A 12,091-nucleotide genomic window follows, 5' to 3' on the forward strand; every position below is an offset into this window, starting at 1 on the left:
CATGAGGAGAAAGTTAGGCTCAATCGTGTGCGAGCACGATTTCCTTGAACCTAATTGAATCTTATCCAAATCAATTGGATTAGCCCAATTGATGGCATCCAGACCCTAACCCTTATTTGTATGACCTAGTTAGGTTCAATTCTGTATGTAATGAGACATGTCGTGATCTTATCATCGATATCATCGAAACTCCTTTTGATGGACCAGAACTCTTCTGATTTAGACAATTAGAATGATCGATCATCATATCATTCTAATTGCTCTCAAAATCTATCAGTGATACCTAACAGTATGAGGTGGCAACCCATCAGAACTGAAGATGAACCTCTCGGTGCAGCTACCTGTGTGATTGAGTTCCTCTATCATGAGTCCCGACTGAATTAAGGTTAAGTAAACTCGTCAAACCCAACATCAGTCAATATGAATCAATCGATCGATCCGAGTTTGATGTGAAACCCCAATGGAAATCTTTTTTTCATTATTTCACTCTGCGATGTCCATGGGCTTAAGGACTCGATCTTTCGATCATCATAGACTACTCCTCTCATCTACCGAGGTTGATAGATCCCATCTTGATGCGACCTAGTTCCTACAATGAATATGCTACAGCCAACATACACCTCAGGGTTCTGAATGGCTAGGAGACTGAGTTATGATGTAGTCAAACTATAACACACTCAAGGTGAACTGTCGATGCATCTCAACTCAAAGAACTAGACACACAACTGTAGCATCGAGCTAGTCATCGACGAGAAGGTAGACTTCCTTATGACTGCTCGAGGTGGTCACGCTCAGTACTCTCATTCTCAACGAATATCTGTACTCTCATTCTAGTATCTCCACACCGTAGACTCAAGACACATCTACCCTAAGGAAGCGATCTACACCAATTTTCAGATCGATCACCATCCTCGTGATGATCTCTATGGTCAGGAGCTGTTTATGAGTTAGTTATGTAAATTCATACCTTAAATTTTCAACTCTTGAAAATATGAATTGACATTCTTACTAACTCAAAGGATGTATCACAGACACAATGTACACAATGTGATAGAAGAATAACCATTTATTGATTTATAGTCAAAATTATAAATTTACCCTTAGATTTGTACATGAATGTGTCAGCCAATCTGGCATCTAGGGCACACATCTAACAGTAGAGGGTTTGCTAAGCTTGCCTTAGATACCATCGATGGCCAGATAAGCTGCTCTCAATTAAAAATCATCAGTCAGAATGCTAGACTTACCTTAGATACCAATTGATTAATTAGTTTTGATTTGACCAATCTAATGATTTGGGTTCAACCACTGAGCCATAATCAAATTCTATTTGATCTAATAAAGACTTGGACTTGTCCATCTACAACTATTGTATTGGTTAGAAAAATCTTGATTTAATCTAATTCAATATTGTGCTAAATTTAATTAATTTCTCTAGTTAGTCTATTAACTTTTTGATTCTAACCTTAGTCTAATCCAATTAAAAAGACCTGATTTGAGCTAACCCATGCCCTCATATTTTCAATATATTAGATCTTTAATTCATAATTCTAGATTTAATTGATTCTACATTAATTCTCAATTAAGTTTCAGCAATAACATAGATTTAGATTTAGGTTTGAAACAATTTCAACCTTTTAATTTTGTAAATAATTTACAACAAATGTTATACAAAGATTTTTTATTTTGAAATTAGGTTGACTCAATCATCATTGAGCTGGTTGCACAAGGGGACTGCATCAGCTCAGCTCAAAATTGGGTCGCTCAGTAATTGTGCGAGTACGATTCAAAGAATTTTAGATCTAAAAATTCTTGCATACCACTAAAATAAAATCAATTATAACACTTTTAGATCATATCTAAAACTTTTATGATTCAAAATTTTATTTTTTTATGATTAAAATAATTTAAATCATATAGATTAGATACTTTATTTTTCATATAACTTTGTATCACATACAACAATCCTAGGGTTTCAAGATCTAAAGTTTTGTAGAAAGATAAATTTTTTATTTCATGTTCTTCTTCATAGGATCTAATTATATGGCACTCCTACACGCCATAAGAGCACCCATCGAATGAGAAGAGAGGACCTTTAAACCCTTCTTGCTCCTATGATCAGATGGTCTGATGATGAACTCAATCCAAGTACTTACTAATCAAATCATCTAATCTAATCGCATATCACATATGCATGAATTTTGATCTAATCTAAATTACATCAGATCTGATTATAACTTTAGATCACATCTAAATTAGATCATAAGTATCATATGCTATATAGAAAATCAAATTTTATCAACGATCAGTATAAACTAGGATAACCTTTTCACTATAAGGGGTAAACCTACAGCAGAACAACCTTATATCAGTTTGTGCGATCAACCATTAATTAAATTTAGATTAAAATATCACATATTATATCTAAATAAAATTAAAATTTAGATTTAATATGCACATAAATCATGTTATAATAAACCTAGGCTTTGATACCATTGTTGGTAAACGTAGGTGATTTCATGCATGTATTTCGAAACTTTTATGAATAAATTATAGTAAAAGATAATTAGATTAATCAAATTAATTTAACATGCATATGATCTAATCATCAAATCAATCTACTCTAAAGATCTATAATATGATATGTTGCATATAAAATCTGAAAAATACTGAAGATAAACTCAGCATGCATACATGTGATCAGTAGATCACATCTATTTCTAATCTGAGTTCAGAACTTGATACTGAGCATGGGTCGATGATCACACTGCTAAGAGACATAGTAAGAGGGTTCTCATTGGTTGCTCATAGCCACACACATGTTCGGCCTCTACGAAAAATTCACTCGAAGCCTCGATCTGATCGATCTCTCAGGAGTGTTAGCTCGTGCAAAGACTTCTTCTTAACTGAGCTGGATCTTTTCTTCAAATTTTGAAATCTTTCTAGAGATTAAAAATAAACTTCTAGAGGATATTAGGATGTGAAAGAAAAAAAGAGAATAAATAATTTTTTTCTCATATTTTTTTCTCTTCCCAAACCCTAAGGACCAAAATCTAGAATTCAACTTTTGCGTTAACCCAAGAGAGAGGACTCTTCTCCTCTTTTTCATGCCATGAACCAATGGCCCAAGCCCCTTTATATGAAGAACTCTTTTCTGGTATCTTACATGTACAAAAGAAACCACAAAAGCCCCTTTTATAGGCATGTAAGGAGGTGGGGTGAAGAGTCCAACAATGTTGGACTCTTCCATATATTATTGCCCTTCCACAAGTTCCATGCCCCAAAAAAAATATGGGATGCCCCTTCCCATATTTTTTTATGGTGAATCAAATCATTACTGATTTTTCACAAAAAATATCCTCAAAATGTCACACATATAAAGAGAAAAAAAATAAGTTAGCATGGAGAGGTTGATTTGGATAAGAACGATTCTCATGATAAAGAATATTTTAAAATTTTATTTTAAAATCTTATTTTTATCAAAATCAAATTAAATTTAAAATTAAGATAGACAAGGAAAATGACTCTTTGGTGTGAAAAAATCTCATATAAAAACTATTTGTGTATGGAGATAGATGGCATGCAAAGTGGAAGGTGCATGGGAGAAGAGTCCTATTCCAATAAGGACTCTAATTTCTTTATTTGAATCCAAACCAAATCACATCTGGTTTAGTCCAAATAAAATATATAAAATAATCTAATTAGGTTCATAAATTTCTAATCAAATTTTAATCAAATTAAAAGTTGATTGAACCAAAGTTCTGATCAATTCAGGGATAATTCTTTCTTAGTGATTAGGTCATCTCATAACCTAATTGGGTCAAACTTAATTGAATCCAATTGAATTAAATTTTATTTAATCTTTTTTGTTCAATCAATTAAGCTAATCAGTAATCTAATTGCTAATTAATTCTTCATTAATTTACTAACACTTGATGAATTAATTATTATAATTTTTGCATAAGGTTAATTATCAATCGAATTGATAATTAAGTCCTTGAATAATTTTTAATCATTGATCAGCTACATGATCAGTCAGAAACTTTTTTTGAGTGTGACTACATAGATTCGAACCTAAGCTAGTGTCACAGAAATAACCATCTGAACCAATTGATGTAACCATCTAGTAATGGTGATCCGATGTCCGGATAGGTCGAATGAAGGCGAAGCAACATTCAAAAACCTATTGGCGTATGGTTATCGTATAATTCATCTTTTTGACCCTAATGCTCGAGGATGACCTAAGATTTAACTACCAATCCTGGATAAGTCATCCATATTATATTTAATCTTTTTCAAATCCATCACATAGATTATCCGGACTCAGATTTTGCTAAATTGAAATACATTAATACATTAACTCCTACTAATTCGGAGAGGTCATCCCATCTTGACTCATGCACCAACTTGATAAATACTTGACTGCATCCAGAAATATTTCATTATTAAATTAAAAACTCAGTTAGTCCAGCACCAAAGTATAGTGAGTTGCTTGCAATCACGTGGTGATCTTAGGTCAGAGGGACACTTATACCCGTACCCTTCATGAGCTATCTTTGACAGTAGAGTGCTCGTAGTCGGTCATGTTCATGATGATGTTACTCTTACATCTTACCTGTATGCCATATCAGTATCTCCACATCATTTGGTTATAAGGATAACCAATGTATATGGCACACAATGACCTACATTTCATATCGCTATCATCTTAGTAATAGCGTATCATTTGGTCGCGAACCAATTTAAGGACTACGCGATAAATCTTTCTTTATCGATCAAAGTAGTTCTAAGAACTTCATCACAATATAGGAGTTTGTTAGAAGATGTAATCTTGTGATGAAAAAGACTAAATAATTTTTATTATTGATCAATTCATATATATTTATAATTAGTATAATTGTTAAATGATTGGTTTTAGGATACATTTTTCAACAATCTGATCACCAGATTGGATCAATTGGATTTTATGAGGGATAGAGAATTGAGTCAGAATTTGATCCTACAATCTCTCTCTGAATCATTCATTCAATTTGTTATGAATTATCACATGAACAAACTAAATACCTCCTTGTCTGAGCTATTAAACATGCTTAAAACAGCTGAGAGCCATATTAAAAAAGAAAAGGATCCACTTCTTCTTGTGGGTAAAACCTCTAAGAAGAAATAAGGCTTTAAGGGTTCAAAGAAAGCATTGAACCCTAAGAGTGGTAAGATGAAGAAAAAGGAGAAGAAAGTCTCTGGATAAAGTACCTACTTTCATTGCGACAAGATAGGACACTGAAAAAAGAATGAAAAGTCTTATCTTGCAACTGTAAAGGTTGGTAAAAATGACGCACCAAAAGATATGTATGAGATACATATAATTTTGTCATTAAGTTCTTCCAATTCAGACTCTTGGATATTGGATACTACCTACAGTTCTCATATACGCAAGTCATTGCAGGGACTGCAGAATATTAGAGTATTGAAGAAGAGTGACTTCGAGCTCTAAGGTGCTGGAGGAGAGTCCATCCAGGTAGAAGCTGTAGGGATATGTATATTGAAGTTACCTTCTAAAAAGATCTTAGAGCTAGAAAATTTTATTATATACCTAAGATCATTAAAAATATTATTTCTGTATCATTGCTATTGCAATGAGATTTTGAAATAAATGAAAAGAGCAATAGTTACTCAATTTCTTTTTCTAATAAAATTTTTTATCATGGTATTATTAATAATGATCTTCTGATTCTATCTAATGATAATATTTTTCATATTGATGAAAGCAAACAACGAAAGAGATAAGAAATAAATAATACTTTACTTTGGCATTATCGACTTGGTCATATAAGTGAGATGAGAATTAATAAATTATATAAAAAAAATTCTTGATCCTTATGATTATGAATCATTAAGAACTTATGAATCTTGTCTTATGAGTAAAATGACTAAGACTTTATTTAGTAGACATGAAGAAAGGATAAGTGAGTTATTAAGATTTATACATACTGATGTATGTGGTCCTATCACAACAGAAGCCAGAGAAGGATACTTTTATTTTATTATGTTCACTGATGATTTATCTAGGTTTAGATATGTGTATCTTATGAAATATAAATCTAAAGCCTTTGAAAAATTTAAAGAGTATCAAAGTATGGTCAAGAAATAAACTGAAAAAAGTATTAAAATCTTTCGATCCAATCGAAGAGGAGAATATTTGTCTAATGAATTTCTAGATCATCTTAAAGAAAATAAAATTCTCTTAGAGTAGACCTCTTTTATACACCACAGCTAAATGGCGTAGCAGAAAGGAGGAATCACACTTTATTAGATATGGTGTGGTCCATGATGTGCCTTACAGACTTTCCTATTTTCTTCTGGGATATGCCTTAGAGACTACTGTCTATATAAATAGGATACCTTCAAAATCTATGCCAAGCACTCCATATGAGATGTGGAGAGAAGAAAAGCCTGATCTTAAGTATCTTAAGATATAGGGCTATCCAGCTTATGTTAAAAGAAATTTTAGGCATAAGCTGAGTGCTAGGACAAATAAATACTTATTTATAGAGTATCCTAAAGAGAGCATAGGATACCTCTTTTACCATCCTACTGAACAAAAGATGTTTGTCAGTAAAATGTCATTTTTATAGAAAAAGAGTTTATCCTAGAAAGAGGTAGTGAAAAAAAAATTGAACTTGGAGAAGTTCAAGACCTACAAATAGAAGCACAAGATAATCCTCAACCAAAAACACCCATTGATGAGGTACGACCACAAAATACCTCCTCTCCAAAGGTCGGATAGAGTGTGAAATGCACCTCTAAGATATGGTTCGTTGTTGAGAATAATGAAGCCCACATCATTGAGAATAATCAACTTTTGACCTATATAGAAGCTATCATGAGCAAGGACTCAGACAAATAGCTAGAGGCTATGAAATCTGAAATGGATTGTATATACTCCAACCAAGTGTGGACTTTGGTTGATGCACCAGAGGATGTGACCCCTATTGGTGAAGGGAAGGAAAATAGTTTCTCCTCTGAAGTCTCAGATTGCATCTAAAAATTTTTTTTATTCTTTTATATGATTTAAGATCAAATCTTTATCTGAATCATAATGGAATCAAAGATCAAATCTCAAATTATCTGATATAAACTTTTGCAGAGGTCTGGATGTGCAGACCTCTACTTTGCATGCATGTCAGATGCCGCAGAAAAATAGGATAAACTTCAATTCAATTACCTTCACAAGCCAACCAAATGAGGGAGGAGATGTGCTGGTGTGACACCTCACACTAGCAGATGGGATGCCCAAGAAGGATCTATGCCTAAGGAGAGAGGCGGCAATAAAGAAAGAGATGTAGGAGAAGAGTGAAGCCTCTCTCTTCACGTGCCTCTCTCTCTCTTTTCTCTTCTCTCAATCTGATTTATTTGCTATGCATCCATAGGTAGAGATCCTCTCTATTTATAAATGATTTCTATGACTCAATGAGTGTAAGACTCCTAATTCAAATCTAATTTGCATTGGTCTAATACTCATGAAAGAAAGATTTCTACATGAGATAGAATTACCATCACTTATGACATCCACTTTGCACCCACTCCCACACCACTTGTGATGCCCCAAATGAGCACCAAACTAGGTTTTGATCATCCCACATGAGAGAAATCCTAGTGCAAGTAGGAATACTAATATCTCATTAAAATAGATCCATTCGAATCCAATTCGAAGCTGATTCAAAATAATTTTGAAAGACTATCAATCTCAAAATTTTTAAGACTTTTATACCAAGTCTAACTTGAATTTTTAAACTTAATTAGGACTAATTAATTTAGATCTAATCTAAAATTAATCAATAATTAAATTCAATCTTTCATATGCTTCATGGATCATAGATCAAAAATTATTCATCTCTGGGATCGAACCTGAACCTCATGTATAGTGCTAGCTAGACATAGTCAACTCTTTAATCCCATTTGATCCATAACTTAATTCTTAATCAAGTTAGCTTATATATTCAATCAAGTCAAGTACTTTCAAATTGAATATATAAACATAAGCCAATTCCTTTCTACTTTGTCTGACTTATGTACGTGACTCTATAGGTTCAAACACTAAGCCGGTAGCATAGGAACTAATTTTTGCACTAATCGAGATAGCATCTATTAATAATTTTCGATGTTCAGATAGATTGAATTATCGTAAAAAAATATTTCAGAACCCATACACATGATTACTGCATAATTCATCTTTTTGATCCTGAATGCTCTAGGATGGTCTTAGGTTAACTATCAATCGAGATTACTTCATCCACATTATATTTCAATCTTTCAAATCCATCTCATGGATTATTCTAGCTAAGATTTTGCTAAATTAAAATATAGCGATACATCAACTCCAATAGTTTGGAGGGTCAATCCCATCTTGATCCACACACAGACTTCGCAAGTACTTGACTGTACTCAGTAGCCTTCCATCACTGCATTAGAAATCCAGATAGTCTAGCACTAAAGCACAGTGAATTGCTTGCAAGTCACTATGGTAATCTCAAGTCTGAAGGATACTTATACCCATATATTTCGCAAGCAGCTCTCAATAGCAGAATGCTCAGCAAGTGAGTCACTTGTTCAGTGACAATGTATCCTTACATCTCACCTGTATGCCATATCAATGTCATCACACTTCTTGGTTAAGAGAACAACCAACCCATATGGCATACAATGACCTCTACTCGATAAACGTCTTCATCTTGTAATGACGTATCATTTGGTCGCAAACATATTTAAGAATTATATGATAAATCTCTCTTTATCGCACACTAGCATAGTTCTAAGGACTTTATCATATTACAAGAGTTCAAGAAAGATGTTACTTTGTGATGAAAAATCAGAATAATTTTTATTCAATAATCAATAATTCATATAGAAGGATGAACTCAATTATCACACGATTGATTTTACGACATAATTTTTAACAACTCTCACTTGGACTAAAGTCAATCGGGCAGTATCTTATATCCATCTTCCATTATCAAACTCTTTGATCCCGAGAGCTTTAGTGAAGGGGTCAGCTAGGTTCTCCTTTTTGTCGATCTTCTGAAGCTTGACGTCACCTCGATTCATGATCTCTCGCACAAGGTGATAGTGACACAGAACATGTTGTAGCATCTGATGCAGCATTATATTCTGCTTCGTATATAAAATCGAACACAGTATGTTGCTTGAAACTCTTCTAGCAAATGGCTCTTTCATTCAGAGTAAACCAATCTGACACGCTTCTGCTATCATCACAATCTGACTAAAAACTAAAATTAGTATATGCCATAAGTTTCAGGTCAGTGTCTCCATAGATAAGTCAATGATCTTTAGTATTTCTCAAATACTTAAGAATTACTTTCACAATCTTTCAATGCTTCTCACCCAGATTAGACTAATATCTACTCACTACCCCTAGTGAATAGGCACATCCAGCCTCGTACATGTCATAGCGTACATGATAGATCCCACTGCTGAAGCATATGGTATTCTACTCATGCACTCTCTCTCCTCAAGAGTTGTCAGACAATCCTTCTTAGAAAGAGTAATCCCATGGCCTATCGAAAGATAGCCTTTCTTGAAATTATCTATGTTGAACCGCTTCAATAGGGTATCAATATATGTGGTTTGGGACAATCCAAGCAACCTTCTAGATCTATCCCTATAGATCTTCATCCAAAGATGTAGAATGCTTCTCCCAAGTCCTTCATGAAGAACTGTGATGATAACCATAGCTTCACACTATGCAAAATCGGGATGTCATTTTCTAGCAACAGTATGTCATCCATATATAACACAAGGAAGATGACTATAGAATCGAAAGTCCACTTGTAGATGTAAGGCTCTCTCCATTCCTAATGAAGCCATACATTTTGATCACCTTATCAAAACGTATGTTCCAACTCTTAGATGCCTACTTAAATCCATAAATAGACCTTTTCAGCTTGCACACTTTTGACTCATCTGTGGATGTGAACCCTTCAGATTGTATCATATACACCTCTTGTTCCAGCTCTCCATTAAGAAAAGTAGTTTTGACATCCATCTGTCGATCTCATAATCTAAGTGTGCAGCAATAGCAAGCATAATCTAGATGGATTTGAGCATTGTCATAGGAGATAATGTCTCGTCATAGTCAATACCATAATACTGACAATAACTTTTGGCAACTAGACGAGCTTTATAGGTCTCTACCTTCTTGTCGCTCTTCTTTTTCTCCTAAAAATCTATTTATATCCTATGGATTTTATCCTTTGGATGGATCAACTAGTGTCCATACACCATTGATCTCCATGGACTCCATCTCGGATTTCATGGCCTTAAGCTATTTTTGAGAGTCAGACCTTTGTATGACCTCCATATAAATGATCGGATTCCCATCATTCTCATCAAGTTCGATAGGGTCATCATCTCAGATCAGAAAATTGTAGTATCTAAAGGGAAGAGAAACAGTTTTCCTCTAAGATGCTCAGGTTGCATCTAAATTTTTTTTAATATTCTATTTATTTAAGGATCAAATTCTTACCTAAAATATAGTAGAATCAGAGATCAAATCCTAAATTATCTGATATAAATCTTCACGGAGGCCTGAATGTGCAGACCCTCTACTTCGCATGCATGTCAAACGCTGCAGAAAAGCAAGATGAACTCCAATCTAATTGACTTTACAACTCAATCAATTGAGGGATGAGATATACTAGTGTGACACCTCAAGCTAGCAGGTGGGATGCCCAAAGAGAACCCACACCAAAGGAAGAGGGGCGGCAACAAGGGGAGAGGCCAAAGGGAAGATAGGACCTCTCTCTCTTCTCACACCTCTCTCTCTTTTCTCTTCTCTCAATCTGATTTATTTTCTATGCATCTATAGGTAGAGACCCTCTCTATTTATAGATGATTCTCATGATCCAATTAGAGTAGGACTCTTTACTCAGATCTGATTTGAATTGATCCAATACTCATGAAAGAAGAATTTCTACATGAGATATAATTGCCATCACATATGATAATCAACCTACACCCAATCCTCACCCATTTGGGATGCCCCAATAAGCACAAAACTAGATTTTGGTTGTGCTTCATGAGGGGGTATTCTCAGTGCAAGTAGGAATACTCATATCTTATCTAAAATAGATCCGATTCGAATCCGATTCGAAGCTGGTTCAAAATAATTTTGAAAGACTTCAATCTCAAACTCTTTAGAACATTTTTACCAAGTCTAACTTGAATTTTAGACCCATTTAAGTCTAATTAATTCAGATCTAATCTAAAATTAATAGAACTTAAATCCAATCTTTCATATATTTTATGGATCATAGATCAGAAACTGTTCATTTCGGGATCGAACCTGAACCTCATGTGTAATGCTAGCTAGACATAGTCAACTCTTTAATTCTATTTGACCCATAACTTAATTTTCAATCAAGTTAGCTTATATGTTCAATCAAGTCAAGTACTTCAAATTAGATATATAACATAAGTTAATTCTTTTCTACTTGTCTGACTTGTGTGCGTGACTCCATAGGTTCAAATACTAAGCGATAGCATAGGAATCAATTCCTGCACTAATCGAGACACCATCTAGCAATGGTTTTCGATATCCAGATAGGTGAATTATTCACAAAAAAATATTTTAGAATCTATATACATGGTTACCGCATAATTCATTCTTTTGACTTTGGATGCTCTAGGATGGTTTTAGATTAACTGTCAATCGGATTGCTTCATCTGTATTGTATTTCAACCTTTCAAATCCATCTCATAGATTACTTTAGTCCAAGATTTACTAAATTGAAATACAGCGATACATCAACTTCAATAATCTGGAGGGGTCTATCCATCTTGATCCATACACAGACTTCACAAGTATTTGACTGTATCCAGTAGCCTTCCGCATTGTATTAAAATTCAGGTAGTTCGACACCAAAGCACAGTGAGTCGCTTGTAAGTCACTATGATGATCTCAGGTCTGAAAGATACTTATACCCATGTGTTTCACGAGCAACTCTTGATAGCAGAATGCTCAGCAGATGAGTTACTTGTTCAGTGATGATGTACCCTACATCTCACCTGTATGCCA

The sequence above is a fragment of the Elaeis guineensis genome, chromosome 3 (assembly GCF_000442705.2).
Source record: "Elaeis guineensis isolate ETL-2024a chromosome 3, EG11, whole genome shotgun sequence".
Classification (NCBI taxonomy): domain Eukaryota; kingdom Viridiplantae; phylum Streptophyta; class Magnoliopsida; order Arecales; family Arecaceae; genus Elaeis; species Elaeis guineensis.